This window comes from Xyrauchen texanus, chromosome 9, assembly GCF_025860055.1.
Source record: "Xyrauchen texanus isolate HMW12.3.18 chromosome 9, RBS_HiC_50CHRs, whole genome shotgun sequence".
Classification (NCBI taxonomy): domain Eukaryota; kingdom Metazoa; phylum Chordata; class Actinopteri; order Cypriniformes; family Catostomidae; genus Xyrauchen; species Xyrauchen texanus.
In genome coordinates this window covers 2,696,993-2,715,581 of record NC_068284.1, presented here as the reverse complement: position 1 = coordinate 2,715,581, position 18,589 = coordinate 2,696,993, and the positions used below count along the sequence as shown (strand labels likewise).

The 18,589-nt window shown below is 43.8% G+C and overlaps 4 non-coding genes across 4 annotated transcripts; all 4 read left to right on the top strand.

Moving 5' to 3' along the window:
* The first annotated feature begins 10,003 nt into the window (after positions 1-10,003).
* Positions 10,004-10,086, top strand: trnal-cag (transfer RNA leucine (anticodon CAG)). Its single transcript has one exon. It is a non-coding gene; the product is annotated as a tRNA-Leu (tRNA).
* A 1,072-nt stretch (positions 10,087-11,158) lies between these two features.
* Positions 11,159-11,240, top strand: trnal-cag (transfer RNA leucine (anticodon CAG)). Its single transcript has one exon. It is a non-coding gene; the product is annotated as a tRNA-Leu (tRNA).
* A 3,846-nt stretch (positions 11,241-15,086) lies between these two features.
* Positions 15,087-15,168, top strand: trnal-cag (transfer RNA leucine (anticodon CAG)). The gene has a single exon. It is a non-coding gene; the product is annotated as a tRNA-Leu (tRNA).
* A 1,542-nt stretch (positions 15,169-16,710) lies between these two features.
* Positions 16,711-16,794, top strand: trnal-cag (transfer RNA leucine (anticodon CAG)). Its single transcript has one exon. It is a non-coding gene; the product is annotated as a tRNA-Leu (tRNA).
* Positions 16,795-18,589: the final 1,795 nt, after the last annotated feature.

Sequence of the window (18,589 nt, the reverse complement as noted above, 5' to 3'; positions counted from 1 at the left end):
GCCTGAGTGGTGTTGGGCAAGAGTCAGAGGTTTGTTCTTCCCAGTACTCCTCAGGGGAGTTCTGTTCCAGGAGCTCTTTTGCTAGTGCTAGCAGCTCTTGTAACTCAGTAACAGGCGTTTCTAGCTGTCTTTGTGCAGCCTCTGTTTGGCACCTGTTTGAAAGGTGTACAGGAGGATGTTGTTGTAGACTGCTGTGGGACGTCCTGTGGTGTTTGCTGGGTGAGGCCTTGTGTTTGTTAAAGGCCTTCTGTGTCAGGTCACGCAGTTGTTGGATAGGCATTGTGTGGGGGCAGGCCATAATGCCTAAATGGTGACTTACCATAGGATGGAGGTTTCGGAGGAAAAGGCTCTTGAAGCTGGCGTCCTCCTCCATCCCAGGTTTGTTGCGAGCTCGAGTAAGCTCGTCTGAGTCTGTGGTAGTAAACATAGGGAGTTTCATGCCGACCCTGTTTGGTGTCTAGGGCAGCGATCAGTCCATTGTTAGACTCTGAGAATTCCCTTATGATGGCTTGTTTCAGCTGCTGGTAGTTAGACTGGATGTTTTCTGGCTGTCGAGCCAGAAAGCGTCGCAACTCTGGGCTGGACGTGATCCAGATCAGATGGAGTCTATCTTGATGGTTCACACTCATCAAAGACTGCAGGTGAAAGTCAATGTCTCGCAGGTAAGCGTGGATGTCGTGGTCTCCTGCAAGCTCTGGTGTAAATGCAGGGATATGTCTGGCCATTCGGTTGAGGTCTTTGAGTGTCGCTACACGTGTCGCTTCAAGATTCGTCTGAATCAATCCTTTTCCTTCCGCGGCTGCAGAAGCTTTAAGGAAACTGTCCGATGACGTGTTAAGCAGTGGGGTTTGTCTCCCCTTTGTAAATCTGTGCTTGGCTGGGGAGGTTTCTCTGCTGATTGCAAGTGGGGAGTGAGATGTCTCTCCTGCTGTGGTTCCTTTTGCAGCAGGTAAGAGTGTCTCAGTTCTCGTTGGACCATGTCAAGTTCATCTTTGGTGTTTTCCAGCTGCTGAGTCAGCACTTTAACTTCAGCTCTGGACACATTCAGTTGACCTTCACAGGCCATGATTCTGGCATCTTTGTCCAAGAGTTCAGAATTTGCTGTTTTTAACAGTGAATCTTTGTGAAAAAGTACCTTTTCCAGGTGCTCTCTGGCTGTCTTTTCCAACTGCTCTTGTTGTTTAGCAGCTGTCAGAGCCGTTTGAAGTCTGTGGATTACCTCCTGTGACTCCCTTCTGCCAGGGTCCTTGTGTCTGTCCTGAGCCTCCATCTCTAGCTGGTCTATGCGGTTTTTAGCATGTGTCAGCTCGGTTGGGACTCAGTGATCTGGCGTTTGAGGTTGTTTACCTCCTGTTTCAAACCTGTGAGGTTGTGGGCCAGGACGATAACCTCAGTCAGATATTTGTGCTCATACCTCTGGTTTGAGTCGTCTGTCATTAGTTCTTTTCCCTCGTTTTCCAGTTGCTTTTTGTTCTGTTGCTGAAGGTCGTCAGCAGCCATGGATAAAAGGGTGTTCCTCAAAACACCTAGCCAGTCCTTTTGGCCTGCCATCTGGGCAGTTAGGCTGAGCATCTGCAACATTTTTGGCACACTTCTGGTGAGAGTAAGGGCAAGAGACTAATGCAAGATCAAACAGAATTTGGAGCTAAAGGCAAAGTGAGACAGCAAGGTGTATAATGTACAGCTAGGTTTTGCTAGGTGTGGTTAACAATTGAAATGTGTTCCTGATTATTACTATCTTAGCTGCAAATAGCAGGGTGCTCAGATTTGTGTGGATCTGAGTGGCTTTGCTAAAAGAGCGTAAGCCTAGATTTAATAAATGACTTAAGATGTTTCTTTGGGTCAAATTATTTATCAGCACTTACTGATAGCATACAACAGGCTTGATCTTTGAACACATGAAGAAGAGAAAGAAAGAGGAAGAAAAGAGCTTTCCTATTAGATTGTGTCTATTAGTGGTGCTCAAAATTATGCCATAGAAATCGTCTAGATTACTAGTGTAGCTGGCTCATAAAATTTAAGCAACTTGTTGCAAATAAACACAAAATCGAGAAGAAAAGTATGTCTAGTTACTTTTGCAGTTTTATGGGGAAATAAAACCACACTAGACCAAGAGGGTTAAATGGGAAAATGAATAGCTGACTTCTATTATTAGTAAAAATAATAAAAGGACTTGAAGTGATTAAAATAGCAGAATAACCTTGTATTGGGAATAATCAATAGCACTTATGATCAACAATTAGATTTGCTTTGGACATCATTCTATAGTTGGTCACAGCTGTTGCGTGTTCAAGACCACACAATGTGTTTGTCCCTCTATAAAGTTTAGTCAACGTGCCATTGAAAGTTCCCAATAACTATAAAAATTATTCTCTATCTAAAACAGTTTACATGTAATTAAGTTTTTAGATTTAATTAACAAAGTAACTGCAAATTTAGCTGAACAGCATTCAGTAAGGGATGCACCTGAAAGGTGCAGGTGAAGTTAGATGAGAAGAATTAAAGTTAAGGAAAGAGAAAGTGAAAATTCAGAAACCAGAAATGGGGTTAAAGAAAAATGGTTTAGATCACTTCACTCTGCATGCACACAAGCTGTAGATAAAGGCTTCATGTAAATTATGCTAGCAGCTAACTGTTGAAGCTATTAGTTAGCTTAGCCTAAGCTAAGGGGCTGCTAAGTTGGGTTAGCTTAGCCACCTAGGCTGGTTTGTTTACAAAATGGTGTCGGAAGGAAACACATGTGCTATCTGGAGTGAGCACTTCCTGTGACAAGTCGTTGTCATGGGAACCCATGCACTTCAGAGTTTCAGTGAGTGAAACACAGTTTTGATCACCAGGAAGCTAAGCCTTTAGACGCACACATAAGGTTTAGATGAAGGACATCAATCTAACTATAATTTGTAAGGCCTTTATACTGTGAAAAGGGAGCATCGCCCAAATCTACATTTATATAACACTGTACTGAGATTTCTTCATCAGAAACAGGTTAAGCAATCAATTCTGGTACAGTTTACATGCCGCTGAGCTGAGATTCCTTCATCAAAACAGACTTACACTTTAATACTGAAATTAGGGTTTCTTCGCTAAAATCATATTACTCGTACACTGATACCTTTTGAAAATATGCTTAAATGTGTTAAGACTCTTTCAATTACAGTAGAGATGTCAATTCAAGCCATCACCTTATTCGGCATCCAAACAAGCCAGCAACTAGTGAAGCAAATGCCGTTTCGCATGTCGTGTCCTATTCTGACCGAATTATTCAATGCACACTTTTAGGTTGACAGTGGTTCAAGCTCATAACCTTTGTTTAATCATGCCCGCATCATTCTCCACCATTATGTAGCGAATCAGCTCTATATTCTTCCACCATTAGGTAGCGAATCAGCTCTATGAAATATTAATAATCAATCATAACTTGTTATAATCAATTATGAATATTTGGATCAGTTAATCGGGTTAACTTGATGTAGCTACATTAACATTACAACCAAATACTCGGTTCATCCCGTGAACACTCAATTTTGGTTATTAATTAATTAATTAATAGAAATGTACATTTCGGGGCAAGGGAAATGTCTTTCTTACTAAGTATTAAGAGCAAGTAGTCAAAATCTATGATTAGTGACTTTAGATATGAGCTTGAGACACAGACAACTTTACATGTGACATGAACAAGACTTTATTAACTAGACTAAACATTTAAACTACTCTAACATACATATACATACATTCATACAGTTTACCAAGGGAAAGAGGGCTGAAGCAGAATACAGGAAGGCAAGAAGTTATAGCATTGTTTGAAGTTCAGCAGATCAACAGCCTGAGCAAACCATCATATTAGTTCTGACACGCCCTTTTAGAAAGGGGTAAGGATACTTAATGTATCAAATAATGAGACTAAGTTTGATACTTGCATGTCCCATTTGAATTAAACTGTCCTGATGCAATTTGTTGAGGCTCCAGTTGATCTTTGATGATGTTGTCTTGATATCTTTGGTGAATGGAAAGACAAGGCCGTACGTAGCCTGGCGCACGCTTGGGAGTCCTTGGGGCCTTCTAGTTTGGCATCATTCAGCGAGAGAGTGAGAGAGCACAAGGCTCAGAGAACCAGAAAGCAAGAGATAAGCTTACAAGAGAGAGGGCTAAGAGCGAGAGAGAGAGAGAGAGAGAGAGAGGAAGTGGGTGCAGCAATTTTATACCCTCAGGAAACAGGTCCCACCTCTCATTGGCTCGACCAATAAGAAGGGTTTGAGTTCTAGGCGGAATTTGGTTTATTGCTCTTTGTTGTAAAATTGCCCATTGCATGTGCAAGAAAGAAAATAGGAAACATACTTGTAATACTAATATGTTGTTGTTATCGACATATCATGTACACAGTCATTTCAATCTTCAGAATACCAAGTTATAGAGACCAAATATGCCACACATATGATTTTGGTTAACCATAGTATGCAAAGTCTGAAACATTAACCCATTAGTTTGCAAGAAAACATAGATCAAGCACATTTAAGGGAAAATGTGAGATGGCACATTAGATACATGTCAATATTTATCACATGGATATATAGAATATATATATAGGATTAACAGGGTTCATTTCTCTTTCTCAGTAAGAGAATGAAGTGAGGGTCAGCACTTCTCTGAACATTCCTTTGGAGGTCGTAAAAGTCTCCCTTACTCTGGGCATGAGAGAGTTCCTTTGTCAAAGCTCATTTGCATGTTTATGACAGTAAGAGATTTTGGGCTGAATGACTCAAAAGATAGTAAAACATCGCGTAATATCATTCTACAGAGATCTTATATTCGAATTCAGCTCGGACAAATCGTAAGGTTTAATTTGATACCAAGAAACATGTGTTTAGTACACTTAGAAAGGGAATATACACTGAGGCTATTAAATATGAGGCCTCAGAGTTTAAAACACACAACGAAACAGTTCTAACGAGTTTGATATACCTCAGAAATACACAACATACAGGGATTACACGTATTTCATTAGCAATATGCAGTTCTGTGTTTAACTGAAAAACACACACACACACATTTTTACGCTCAAAATTTCCCCTTCCTGTCCACACGATAAGCACGTGGTGAGCATGCGGATGTCACATGCGGTTCTCTGTCAATAGTTCATTGTCTCTTTGTCAATACATTTATTGTGCTTGTGGAGACTGGTTGGCGCTATTTCAGTAATTAGGGGAGTTTTTAACAGTAAGTTCTTGTTTGTTCGTGAATCTGTTAAAGCCACTGATCCTCTGCCATACCTTACAATGTCCAAAGCATTGTCATATGCAACAAAAAAACCAGTACACAGAGTAGAAGAACAGTCTGACTCAGATTCAGAAGAAATGTTTATTGACATGGTAAAATCAAATAATGGTGAAGACTGGGAAGTAGACCTCATAATAAATGACAGGAAAATAAAATTTAAAATTGACACAGGAGCTCAATGCAAGATCATACCAGAATCAATCCGCAGACAGACTCGTGCACAACTTGGAAAGTCAAAAGCAAAGTTAGTGACATATGGAGGGCAATGTTTAAAGCCAATAGGAAAATGCCTGTTGCTGACAGAATACAAAAAAAAATTCCATCACGTCGAATTCCAAGTCTTACATCAGAGTGCAACACCACTACTAGGACTAAAAACCTGCGTACACCTCAGCCTCATAAAACGCATCAGTGAGGTAAAGACATGGCAAAGTCAAGATATACAGGAGACATATGCAGACGTGTTTCATGGCCTGGGCTGTGTGGAAGGAGAACAGCACATCAAGATCAGAGCGGAAGCACAACCCATTATCCATGCTCCAAGGAAGGTCCCCGTGGCTTTGAGAGACAAAGTAAAGGCAGAACTGAGAAGAATGGAAAACCTGGACGTCATTGAAAAAGTAACAGAACCGAGGCAGTGGGTAAGCAGCATGGTCACGGTATGGAAACCAGAAAAACAGAAGATCCGGATATGCATGGACCCAAAGGACTTGAACGCCGCTATTGAAAGGGAACACTACCCCATGAGGACGATCGAAGAAGTGATGGCTCGGATGGCAGGAGCTAAAGTGTTCAGCACATTAGATGCTCAATGTGGATACTGGCAGGTCAAGTTGGATAAAGAAAGCTCAGCTGTGCACTTTTAACACCCCTTCGGTCGTTACGCATACAAAAGGCTACCTTTTGGAATAAATACAGCTGGAGAAATATTTCAAAGACTCATGACGGAAATATTCGAGGACATGGAGGGAGTAGAGGTAATCGTTGATGACATCCTCGTATGGGGAGAAAACGAAGAGCAGCACAACCAGAGGTTGAAAAGGGTGTTGGAGCGAGTGAGAGAAAAGAACATAAAACTCAACCCAGAAAAATGCACATTCACTACACAAGAAGTCAAATACATGGGGCACATACTAACAGCTGACGGACTTAAGCCAGACCCCAAGAAAGTAGAGGCAGTCAGAAAAATGCAAAAACCCTCTAACAAGACTGAGTTACAGATATATTTAGGTATGGTAACATACTTAGGGAAGTTCATACCACAGCTATCTACCGTAACTGCCCCACTCCGAATCCTGTTAGAGAAGACCACAGAATGGAGCTGGCTGGAGGAACAAGACAAGAGCTTTGAGAAGCTGCAAAGATGGTCACAGAAGCTCCAGTACTAAAATACTATGACACATCAAAACCAGTTAAACTGAGCACAGACGCTTCCAGTTGTGGAATAGGAGCTGTACATTTTCAAGATGAGTGTCCCATAGCTTACGCATCAAAGGCCTTTACCGACACACAAAAAGATATGCACAAATAGAAAAGGAGTTGGCCGCCATCATGTTTGGATGCGACAAGTTCTACCAATATCTGTTCGACGGGCGCTCGAGTTGAAACAGACCACAAACCTTTGGAAACCATAATAAAAAACCCTTGGCCGAGACCCCACTAAGACTCCAGAAAATGCTCCTCAGGCTCCAGAAATACAACATGACGGTGAAATACAAAAAAGGAAAAGAACTTTATGTGGCTGATGCCCTGAGCAGGAACTTCTTAAAGGACACAGACGAAAATGAAAACAAGGATGATGTACAAGTGTGTGCAGTGATGTGCTTACCCATAGCACCCGCCAGACTCCAGGAAATACTCACAGAAACAGAGAAGAATCCAACCCTCATAGCAGTAAAAAAGTTCATCCTCCAGGGCTGGCCAGACAAAAGATCAGAAACACCAGACGAGGCCAAAGTGTACTGGGACTACAAGAGTGAAATGACAATAGAAGATGGGCTGATATTCAAAGGCAACAAACTAGTAATACCAAGCACTCTGAGAAGGATGATGCTAAAAAAAGTGCACTCCAGCCACCAAGGAATCGAAAAACGAGGAGACTAGCAAGGGATGTCATATTCTGGCCGGGGATGCAAGCCCAGATAGCTGACACAGTCTCAAGATGTACCATTTGCAACACCTACAGAAGACAGAACAGAAAGGAGCCCATGATTGGGCATGACATACCGGAAAGGCCATGGCAAAAAGTAGCTACTGATATTTTCGAACTCGATGGAGAACACTACCTCGTCCTGGTGGACTACTATTCGAAGTAAGCAAACTAAACACCATAACAAGCCAGGCAGTCATCAACATCTGCAAACAGCAGTTCTCCCGACATGGCATACCCGATGAAGTCTGCTCTGACAACGGCACACAGTATTCCTCCGCCGAATTCAGGATATTTAGTGAGGAGTACGGATTCAAACATACCACATCATCTCCCACGCACTCCCAATCCAACGGGAAAGCTGAAAAGGGAGTACAGATAGCAAAAGCCTACTCCAGAAAGCCAAAGCTGACAAAGGAGACCCTCACCTCGCCCTCTTGGACTATCGAAATACACCTCTGGATGGACTACCCTCTCCTGCACAGCTGCTTATGGGCCGCAGAACAAAGACAAGACTGCCCACAACACAAAAACTGTTACAACCAGGAACAATGAAGAGGGTGCAGGATAGAATGAAGGTCAACCAAGACAGAGAGAAACACTATTATGACAGAGGATCACGCATGCTGCCAGCCCTCAGCCCAGGAGACACAGTGAGGTTAAGGGATGGCAAGCAGTGGAAACCAGCTAAAGTAATAAAACCAGCACCCGAGCCACGGTCATACTTAGTGGAAACAGACGGACAACAGTACAGGCGAAACAGAAGAGAGCTCATCAAAACAGAGGAAGACACACCTGCAGATACAGAGGAGAAAGGAGAGAACACTGAGAGAAAAGAAAGACGATACCCATTAAGAAAACCCAAACCCAGAGAAAGACTAAACTTATAACAGAGAGAATGAACTTAACTGAATTACAAATACCCGAGAACAGTTTAACTCTTAACGTTTGTTATCCCCTTACAGGTTGCATGTGAACGTTCTTACTTAAATAATGCCTTCTTGAATCTTTCATCTTATAAACGTTATTCACTTACAGGAGGAAGTTACAGAGAGCATACTGACTTTAAATGCTGCTATTTTAGGTTCAACGTTATGCAGTACTGTTGCCCTACATTTTCTTAAATCACTTTAGAAAAGGGAGATGTAATGATATGATAAGATCCCCAGGACACAAGAGGGCGCTGTTGTATAATAAATATCCCAGACCAGTAGTGGCTTTACAGGATGTTATTGTTTCATTAAAGCATTTTTACAGTTTAGCACTCAATGGAGTAAGTTGCATTCTCTTTACACCTAGCAACTAGATCACCAGGAAAGGGCTGGTATTCACCTGCCCGTGAGAGCATCCTTGTATGCTGTGCAAGTGTTTCCAGCAATGTGGTGTTACATTTGTGCCTTTAGACACTGGCTGCAATTTTGCTTGAGGCCCTGAGCACTGAAAATCAAGGAGTTATGGGTGTTTCCAAGCTTTGGTTTTTGTGTGTGTGTGTGTGTTTTTAACGATTAATAGTTAACTAGCACCTTTTAAGCACTCCACATCAATGGGCTCCCTATCAATCTAGAATCAGCAAAATTCAGGCTTCTGGGCCAAATGAGCAGCGGGCCAGTGATTCAATGGTTAACGCGTCTGATTACGGATCAGAAGATGTTAGGGTTGGCTCCTGGCTGCTTGAACTTTGTCAGAGACATGCCTGCTTTAGATTGACAAAAGACAGTCCCTGACCGGAATGTAACCCAGGCTGTGGCTTTGAGAGCTCCTAATCCTAGCAACTAGATCACCAGGAAAGGGCTGGTACTGACCTGCTCGTGAGAGCATCCTTGTATGCTGTGCAAGTGTTTCCAGCAATGTGGTGTTACATTTGTGCCATTAGACACTGGCTGCAATTTTGCTTGAGCCCTAGAATCAGCAAAATTCAGGCTTCTGGGCCAAATGAGCAGCAGGCCAGTGATTCAATGGTTAACGCGTCTGATTACGGATCAGAAGATGTTAGGGTTGGCTCCTGGCTGTCTTTGATGGCTTCTCTTTTTGCACTCCCTGACTCTCACAGCCTTTCAAAGCTACTTTCTTGGAATCATCAGCTCTGTGTATTAGGAACATGCACTCTATTCACTGTGCCTTCGATAGCTCAGGTGAAAAAGTGGAGTACTGTAGATGTTGCTTTGGCCATTCTTAGGTCACTGGTTCATTTTTGGCTTGATAGAGTGTGTTTTCACTACTTGCCTTGCCTTCATACTCACTGATGCTTGAACTTTGTCAGAGACATGCCTGCTTTAGATTGACAAAAAGACAGTCCCTGACCGGGAATGTAACCCAGGCTGTGGCTTTGAGAGCTCCGAATCCTAGCAACTAGATCACCAGGAAAGGGCTGGTACTCACCTGCCCGTGAGAGCATCCTTGTATGCTGTGCAAAATATGTTGAAGAGCAAGATTGTGTTTTCTGCCTCCAGAAAAGAAAGTCTCTCATTTGTCCTAAAACAAGCTTTGCCCAGCCTCATTTATGGATGAAACTCACAGTCTACAGATTAAAGACTGACGTGCTGCCTAACTGTATGTACGAGGTCATTGTTCTTTTAATATGTCAGGCTGGCCGAGCGGTCTAAGGCGCTGCGTTCAGGTCGCAGTCTCCCCTGGAGGCGTGGGTTCAAATCCCATTTCTGACAAGTATTTCCTTTACAATCATACTGGAACAGTGTTTCCAGCAATGTGGTGTTACATTTGTTCCTTTAGACATTGGCTGCAATTTTGCTTGAGCCCCTGAGCACTGAAAATCAAGGAGTTATGGGTGTTTCCAAGCTTTGGTTTGTGTGTGTGTGTGTTTTTAACGATTACTAGTTAACTAGCACTTTTAAGCACTCCACATCAATGGGCTCCCTGTCAATCTAGAATCAGCAAAATTCAGGCTTCTGGGCCAAATGAGCAGCGGGCCAGTGATTCAATGGTTAACGTGTCTGATTACGGATCAGAAGATGTTAGGTTTGGCTCCTGGCTGTCTTTGATGGCTTCTCTTTTTTGCACTCCCTGACTCTCACAGCCTTTTAAAGCTACTTTCTTGGAGTCATCAGCTCTGTGTATTAGGAACATGCACTCTGTCCACTGTGCCTCCCTGACTCTCACTGCATTACAAAGCTACTTTCCTTGGAATCATCAGCTCTGTGTATTAGGAACATGCATTCTGTCCACTGTGCCTCCCTGACTCTCACGGCATTACAAAGCCACTTTCTTGGAATCATCAGCTCTGTGTATTAGGAACATGCACTCTGTTCACTGCGCCTTCGATAGCTCAGGTGAAAAAGTGGAGTACTCTAGATGTTGCTTTGGCCATTCTTAGGTCACTGGTTCATTTTTGGCTTGATAGAGTGTGTTTTCACTACTTGCCTTGCCTTCATACTCACTGATGCTTGAACTTTGTCAGAGACATGCCTGCTTTAGATTGACAAAAAGACAGTCCCTGACCGGGAATGTAACCCAGGCTGTGGCTTTGAGAGCTCCGAATCCTAGCAACTAGATCACCAGGAAAGGGCTGGTACTCACCTGCCCGTGAGAGCATCCTTGTATGCTGTGCAAAATATGTTGAAGAGCAAGATTGTGTTTTCTGCCTCCAGAAAAGAAAGTCTCTCATTTGTCCTAAAACAAGCTTTGCCCAGCCTCATTTATGGATGAAACTCACAGTCTACAGATTAAAGACTGACGTGCTGCCTAACTGTGTGTACGAGGTCATTGTTCTTTTTATATGTCAGGATGGCCGAGCGGTCTAAGGCGCTGCGTTCAGGTCGCAGTCTCCCTGGAGGCGTGGGTTCAAATCCCACTTCTGACAAGTATTTCCTTTACAATCATACTGGAACAGTGTTTCCAGCAATGTGGTGTTACATTTGTTCCTTTAGACATTGGCTGCAATTTTGCTTGAGCCCCTGAGCACTGAAAATCAAGGAGTTATGGGTGTTTCCAAGCTTTGGTTTGTGTGTGTGTGTGTTTTAACGATTACTAGTTAACTAGCACTTTTAAACACTCCACATCAATGGGCTCCCTGTCAATCTAGAATCAGCAAAATTCAGGCTTCTGGGCCAAATGAGCAGCGGGCCAGTGATTCAATGGTTAACGTGTCTGATTACGGATCAGAAGATGTTAGGTTTGGCTCCTGGCTGTCTTTGATGGCTTCTCTTTTTGCACTCCCTGACTCTCACAGCCTTTTAAAGCTACTTTCTTGGAATCATCAGCTCTGTGTGTTAGGAACATGCACTCTGTCCACTGTGCCTCCCTGACTCTCACTGCATTACAAAGCTACTTTCCTTGGAATCATCAGCTCTGTGTATTAGGAACATGCACTCTGTCCACTGTGCCTCCCTGACTCTCACTGCATTACAAAGCTACTTTCCTTGGAATCATCAGCTCTGTGTATTAGGAACATGCACTCTGTTCACTGCGCCTTCGATAGCTCAGGTGAAAAAGTGGAGTACTCTAGATGTTGCTTTGGCCATTCTTAGGTCACTGGTTCATTTTTGGCTTGATAGAGTGTGTTTTCACTACTTGCCTTGCCTTCATACTCACTGATGCTTGAACTTTGTCAGAGACATGCCTGCATTAGATTGACAAAACACAGTCCCTGACCGGGAATGTAACCCAGGCTGTGGCTTTCAGAGCTCCGAATCCTAGCAACTAGATCACCAGGAAAGGGCTGGTTCTCACCTGCCTGTGAGAGCATCCTTGTATACTGTGCAAGTGTTTCCAGCAATGTGGTGTTACATTTGTGCCATTAGACACTGGCTGCAATTTTGCTTGAGCCCTAGAATCAGCAAAATTCAGGCTTCTGGGCCAAATGAGCAGCAGGCCAGTGATTCAATGGTTAACGCGTCTGATTACAGATCAGAAGATGTTAGGGTTGGCTCCTGGCTGTCTTTGATGGCTTCTCTTTTTGCACTCCCTGACTCTCACAGCCTTTCAAAGCTACTTTCTTGGAATCATCAGCTCTGTGTATTAGGAACATGCACTCTGTTCACTGTGCCTTCGATAGTTCAGGTGAAAAAGTGGAGTACTGTAGATGTTTCTTTGGCCATTCTTAGGTCACTGGTTCATTTTTGGCTTGATAGAGTGTGTTTTCACTACTTGCCTTGCCTTCATACTCACTGATGCTTGAACTTTGTCAGAGACATGCCTGCTTTAGATTGACAAAAACACAGTCCCTGACCGGAATGTAACCCAAGCTTTGAGAGCTCCGAATCCTAGCAACTAGATCACCAGGAAAGGGCTGGTACTCACCTGCCCGTGAGAGCATCCTTGTATGCTGTGCAAAATATGTTGAAGAGCAAGATTGTGTTTTCTGCCTCCAGAAAAGAAAGTCTCTCATTTGTCCTAAAACAAGCTTTGCCCAGCCTCATTTATGGATGAAACTCACAGTCTACAGATTAAAGACTGACGTGCTGCCTAACTGTGTGTACGAGGTCATTGTTCTTTTTATATGTCAGGATGGCCGAGCGGTCTAAGGCTGTGTTCAGGTCGCAGTCTCCCCTGGAGGTGTGGGTTCAAATCCCACTTCTGACAAGTATTTCCTTTACAATCATACTGGAACAGTGTTTCCAGCAATGTGGTGTTACATTTGTTCCTTTAGACATTGGCTGCAATTTTGCTTGAGCCCCTGAGCACTGAAAATCAAGGAGTTATGGGTGTTTCCAAGCTTTGGTTTGTGTGTGTGTGTGTTTTAACGATTACTAGTTAACTAGCACTTTTAAACACTCCACATCAATGGGCTCCCTGTCAATCTAGAATCAGCAAAATTCAGGCTTCTGGGCCAAATGAGCAGCGGGCCAGTGATTCAATGGTTAACGTGTCTGATTACGGATCAGAAGATGTTAGGTTTGGCTCCTGGCTGTCTTTGATGGCTTCTCTTTTTTGCACTCCCTGACTCTCACAGCCTTTTAAAGCTACTTTCTTGGAATCATCAGCTCTGTGTGTTAGGAACATGCACTCTGTCCACTGTGCCTCCCTGACTCTCACTGCATTACAAAGCTACTTTCCTTGGAATCATCAGCTCTGTGTATTAGGAACATGCACTCTGTCCACTGTGCCTCCCTGACTCTCACAGCATTACAAAGCTACTTTCCTTGGAATCATCAGCTCTGTGTATTAGGAACATGCACTCTGTTCACTGCGCCTTGATAGCTCAGGTGAAAAAGTGGAGTACTCTAGATGTTGCTTTGGCCATTCTTAGGTCACTGGTTCATTTTTGGCTTGATAGAGTGTGTTTTCACTACTTGCCTTGCCTTCATACTCACTGATGCTTGAACTTTGTCAGAGACATGCCTGCTTTAGATTGACAAAAACACAGACCCTGACCGGGAATGTAACCCAGGCTGTGGCTTTGAGAGCTCCGAATCCTAGCAACTAGATCACCAGGAAAGGGCTGGTTCTCACCTGCCTGTGAGAGCATCCTTGTATGCTGTGCAAGTGTTTCCAGCAATGTGGTGTTACATTTGTGCCTTTAGACACTGGCTGCAATTTTGCTTGAGGCCCTGAGCACTGAAAATCAAGGAGTTATGGGTGTTTCCAAGCTTTGGTTTTTGTGTGTGTGTGTGTGTGTGTTTTAACGATTAATAGTTAACTAGCACCTTTTAAGCACTCCACATCAATGGGCTCCCTATCAATCTAGAATCAGCAAAATTCAGGCTTCTGGGCCAAATGAGCAGCGGGCCAGTGATTCAATGGTTAACGCGTCTGATTACGGATCAGAAGATGTTAGGGTTGGCTCCTGGCTGCTTGAACTTTGTCAGAGACATGCCTGCTTTAGATTGACAAAAAGACAGTCCCTGACCTGGAATGTAACCCAGGCTGTGGCTTTGAGAGCTCCTAATCCTAGCAACTAGATCACCAGGAAAGGGCTGGTACTGACCTGCTCGTGAGAGCATCCTTGTATGCTGTGCAAGTGTTTCCAGCAATGTGGTGTTACATTTGTGCCATTAGACACTGGCTGCAATTTTGCTTGAGCCCTAGAATCAGCAAAATTCAGGCTTCTGGGCCAAATGAGCAGCAGGCCAGTGATTCAATGGTTAACGCGTCTGATTACGGATCAGAAGATGTTAGGGTTGGCTCCTGGCTGTCTTTGATGGCTTCTCTTTTTTTGCACTCCCTGACTCTCACAGCCTTTCAAAGCTACTTTCTTGGAATCATCAGCTCTGTGTATTAGGAACATGCACTCTATTCACTGTGCCTTCGATAGCTCAGGTGAAAAAGTGGAGTACTGTAGATGTTTCTTTGGCCATTCTTAGGTCACTGGTTCATTTTTGGCTTGATAGAGTGTGTTTTCACTACTTGCCTTGCCTTCATACTCACTGATGCTTGAACTTTGTCAGAGACATGCCTGCTTTAGATTGACAAAAACACAGTCCCTGACCGGGAATGTAACCCAGGCTGTGGCTTTGAGAGCTCCGAATCCTAGCAACTAGATCACCAGGAAAGGGCTGGTACTCACCTGCCCGTGAGAGCATCCTTGTATGCTGTGCAAAATATGTTGAAGAGCAAGATTGTGTTTTCTGCCTCCAGAAAAGAAAGTCTCTCATTTGTCCTAAAACAAGCTTTGCCCAGCCTCATTTATGGATGAAACTCACAGTCTACAGATTAAAGACTGACGTGCTGCCTAACTGTGTGTACGAGGTCATTGTTCTTTTTATATGTCAGGATGGCCGAGCGGTCTAAGGCGCTGCGTTCAGGTTGCAGTCTCCCTGGAGGTGTGGGTTCAAATCCCACTTCTGACAAGTATTTCCTTTACAATCATACTGGAACAGTGTTTCCAGCAATGTGGTGTTACATTTGTTCCTTTAGACATTGGCTGCAATTTTGCTTGAGCCCCTGAGCACTGAAAATCAAGGAGTTATGGGTGTTTCCAAGCTTTGGTTTGTGTGTGTGTGTGTTTTAACGATTACTAGTTAACTAGCACTTTTAAGCACTCCACATCAATGGGCTCCCTGTCAATCTAGAATCAGCAAAATTCAGGCTTCTGGGCCAAATGAGCAGCGGGCCAGTGATTCAATGGTTAACGTGTCTGATTACGGATCAGAAGATGTTAGGTTTGGCTCCTGGCTGTCTTTGATGGCTTCTCTTTTTTGCACTCCCTGACTCTCACAGCCTTTTAAAGCTACTTTCTTGGAATCATCAGCTCTGTGTATTAGGAACATGCACTCTGTCCACTGTGCCTCCCTGACTCTCACTGCATTACAAAGCTACTTTCCTTGGAATCATCAGCTCTGTGTATTAGGAACATGCACTCTGTCCACTGTGCCTCCCTGACTCTCACAGCATTACAAAGCTACTTTCCTTGGAATCATCAGCTCTGTGTATTAGGAACATGCACTCTGTTCACTGCGCCTTGATAGCTCAGGTGAAAAAGTGGAGTACTCTAGATGTTGCTTTGGCCATTCTTAGGTCACTGGTTCATTTTTGGCTTGATAGAGTGTGTTTTCACTACTTGCCTTGCCTTCATACTCACTGATGCTTGAACTTTGTCAGAGACATGCCTGCTTTAGATTGACAAAAACACAGTCCCTGACCGGAATGTAACCCAGGCTGTGGCTTTGAGAGCTCGAATCCTAGCAACTAGATCACCAGGAAAGGGCTGGTTCTCACCTGCCTGTGAGAGCATCCTTGTATGCTGTGCAAGTGTTTCCAGCAATGTGGTGTTACATTTGTGCCTTTAGACACTGGCTGCAATTTTGCTTGAGGCCCTGAGCACTGAAAATCAAGGAGTTATGGGTGTTTCCAAGCTTTGGTTTTTGTGTGTGTGTGTGTGTGTTTTAACGATTAATAGTTAACTAGCACCTTTTAAGCACTCCACATCAATGGGCTCCCTATCAATCTAGAATCAGCAAAATTCAGGCTTCTGGGCCAAATGAGCAGCGGGCCAGTGATTCAATGGTTAACGCGTCTGATTACGGATCAGAAGATGTTAGGGTTGGCTCCTGGCTGCTTGAACTTTGTCAGAGACATGCCTGCTTTAGATTGACAAAAACACAGTCCCTGACTGGGAATGTAACCCAGGCTGTGGCTTTGAGAGCTCCTAATCCTAGCAACTAGATCACCAGGAAAGGGCTGGTACTCACCTGCCCGTGAGAGCATCCTTGTATGCTGTGCAAAATATGTTGAAGAGCAAGATTGTGTTTTCTGCCTCCAGAAAAGAAAGTCTCTCATTTGTCCTAAAACAAGCTTTGCCCAGCCTCATTTATGGATGAAACTCACAGTCTACAGATTAAAGACTGACGTGCTGCCTAACTGTGTGTACGAGGTCATCGTTCTTTTTATATGTCAGGATGGCCGAAGTGGTCTAAGGCGCTGTGTTCAGGTCGCAGTCTCCCCTGGAGGCGTGGGTTCAAATCCCACTTCTGACAAGTATTTCCTTTACAATCATACTGGAACAGTGTTTCCAGCAATGTGGTGTTACATTTGTTCCTTTAGACATTGGCTGCAATTTTGCTTGAGCCCCTGAGCACTGAAAATCAAGGAGTTATGGGTGTTTCCAAGCTTTGGTTTGTGTGTGTGTGTGTGTGTGTGTGTTTTAACGATTACTAGTTAACTAGCACTTTTTAAGCACTCCACATCAATGGGCTCCCTGTCAATCTAGAATCAGCAAAATTCAGGCTTCTGGGCCAAATGAGCAGCGGGCCAGTGATTCAATGGTTAACGTGTCTGATTACGGATCAGAAGATGTTAGGTTTGGCTCCTGGCTGTCTTTGATGGCTTCTCTTTTTTTGCACTCCCTGACTCTCACAGCCTTTTAAAGCTACTTTCTTGGAATCATCAGCTCTGTGTATTAGGAACATGCACTCTGTCCACTGTGCCTCCCTGACTCTCACTGCATTACAAAGCTACTTTCCTTGGAATCATCAGCTCTGTGTATTAGGAACATGCACTCTGTCCACTGTGCCTCCCTGACTCTCACAGAATTACAAAGCTACTTTCCTTGGAATCATCAGCTCTGTGTATTAGGAACATGCACTCTGTTCACTGTGCCTTCGATAGCTCAGGTGAAAAAGTGGAGTACTGTAGATGTTGCTTTGGCCATTCTTAGGTCACTGGTTCATTTTTGGCTTGATAGAGTGTGTTTTCACTACTTGCCTTGCCTTCATACTCACTGATGCTTGAACTTTGTCAGAGACATGCCTGCTTTAGATTGACAAAAACACAGTCCCTGACCGGGAATGTAACCCAGGCTGTGGCTTTGAGAGCTCCGAATCCTAGCAACTAGATCACCAGGAAAGGGCTGGTTCTCACCTGCCTGTGAGAGCATCCTTGTATGCTGTGCAAGTGTTTCCAGCAATGTGGTGTTACATTTGTGCCTTTAGACACTGGCTGCAATTTTGCTTGAGGCCCTGAGCACTGAAAATCAAGGAGTTATGGGTGTTTCCAAGCTTTGGTGTGTGTGTGTGTGTGTGTGTGTGTGTGTGTGTGTGTGTGTTTTAACGATTACTAGTTAACTAGCACTTTTTAAGCACTCCACATCAATGGGCTCCCTGTCAATCTAGAATCAGCAAAATTCAGGCTTCTGGGCCAAATGAGCAGCGGGCCAGTGATTCAATGGTTAACGTGTCTGATTACGGATCAGAAGATGTTAGGTTTGGCTCCTGGCTGTCTTTGATGGCTTCTCTTTTTGCACTCCTGACTCTCACAGCCTTTCAAAGCTACTTTCTTGGAATCATCAGCTCTGTGTATTAGGAACATGCACTCTGTCCACTGTGCCTCCCTGACTCTCACTGCATTACAAAGCTACTTTCCTTGGAATCATCAGCTCTGTGTATTAGGAACATGCACTCTGTCCACTGTGCCTCCCTGACTCTCACGGCATTACAAAGCTACTTTCCTTGGAATCATCAGCTCTGTGTATTAGGAACATGCACTCTGTTCACTGCGCCTTTGATAGCTCAGGTGAAAAAGTGGAGTACTCTAGATGTTGCTTTGGCCATTCTTAGGTCACTGGTTCATTTTTGGCTTGATAGAGTGTGTTTTCACTACTTGCCTTGCCTTCATACTCACTGATGCTTGAACTTTGTCAGAGACATGCCTGCTTTAGATTGACAAAAACACAGACCCTGACCGGAATGTAACCCAGGCTGTGGCTTTGAGAGCTCGAATCCTAGCAACTAGATCACCAGGAAAGGGCTGGTTCTCACCTGCCTGTGAGAGCAT